This window comes from Myotis brandtii, unplaced genomic scaffold, assembly GCF_000412655.1.
Source record: "Myotis brandtii unplaced genomic scaffold, ASM41265v1 scaffold39977, whole genome shotgun sequence".
In the NCBI taxonomy this organism is placed as follows: Eukaryota; Metazoa; Chordata; class Mammalia; order Chiroptera; family Vespertilionidae; genus Myotis; species Myotis brandtii.
In genome coordinates, this window is record NW_005365358.1 from 1 (window position 1) to 1,147 (window position 1,147).

Here is a 1,147-nt window from a genome sequence, read left to right on the forward strand (position 1 = left end):
TTCTCTCTCTGACTCTGTGGTCTCCACAATCTTCATCTTCAGTGATGGCAAACATGGGCTTGTGCACCAGTATTTGTTACGGTCTCTGAACTCCTTCTCGTACCGACACTGCACGCTCAGTGATCCCCCAACGGTGCCCATCACGCGCCTGGGGCCGCTCAGAGACAAACAGCCTGGAAGACACAGCCCGTCCCGGGTTCGTTACCAGATGGGCCAGGGGCAGGGGCACCCTGGGATGCAGGTCCCCTCAAGAGCCCCCAGGGTCTGGAGGCCATGCCTTTGCTCAGACCAGGCGAGGGAACGAGGGGCGATAGCACCCTCCTCCCAGTGGTGACACGGGGAGAGGTTGTGCATGGAGACAAGAAAGGCCACGATGGGAAAAACGCAGTGTGTGCACATGTATTTGTGTGTGTGTATAAGTGTGTGTGATGCACCAAGACCACATCTCTGATTTTTTTAATCACTTAAGGATAATTTTCCATTGCTTTTTAGAGAGAGTGGAAGGGAGGTATGGAGGCAGAGAAAAAGAGAGAAACATTGATTGCATGAGCCCAGGTACGTGCTTTTGACCCAGAATCAAACCTGCGTTGGACCAACGCTCTAACCACTAAACCCTCAGCCAGGGCCCACATCCCTGGTTATGACAATAAGGTGCTGAGCACATGCCCCGCCTCCCCAGCACAGCTCTGAGGGCGCAGTGGTTGAGACCCACCTGCCTTGTGCACTGAATCCTTGTGGTTGCTGCTGAGGCAGGTGCTGGCCGCTCCTGGAAGCATCTCTGCCTCCCCGTGCTCTCCCCCATGTTCTCCCTCCCTCCTGCTGGGCTGCTCTTCACCCTCTACCCACTCCCCCCTCTCAGTCTTTCCTCATTCCCATTCGGGGTCCAGCTCCCCACAGCCCAGCCCCACTCACCTGGGACCTGGAGAAGGAGCAGAGCTGAAAGTAGCCACGTGGCCCCACTCCTCGGGGTCATGTCTCCGCACAGACACAGCCTGCAGCAGCGCCAGTTCCTATGGGTGGACACGGTCAAGCCTCCTCGCTGAGGGTTCGATAGCCCTGTGCCCACTTCCGCTTTTCTGGGCCTCTCAGCTACCATGTCCAGCGCAGTTATGAGTCCGATGCTGGATGGTCAGGGTGCAGGAAGCTT

The 1,147-nt window shown here is 57.1% G+C and overlaps 1 long non-coding RNA gene across 1 annotated transcript; it reads right to left on the minus strand.

Annotated features, from left to right (window-relative positions):
* Positions 1-82: 82 nt before the first annotated feature.
* LOC106727277 lies at positions 83-1,136 on the minus strand. The gene is made up of 2 exons (XR_001363451.1): positions 913-1,136; positions 83-173 (listed from the first exon to the last, which is right to left on the minus strand). It is a non-coding gene; the product is annotated as an uncharacterized LOC106727277 (long non-coding RNA).
* Positions 1,137-1,147: the final 11 nt, after the last annotated feature.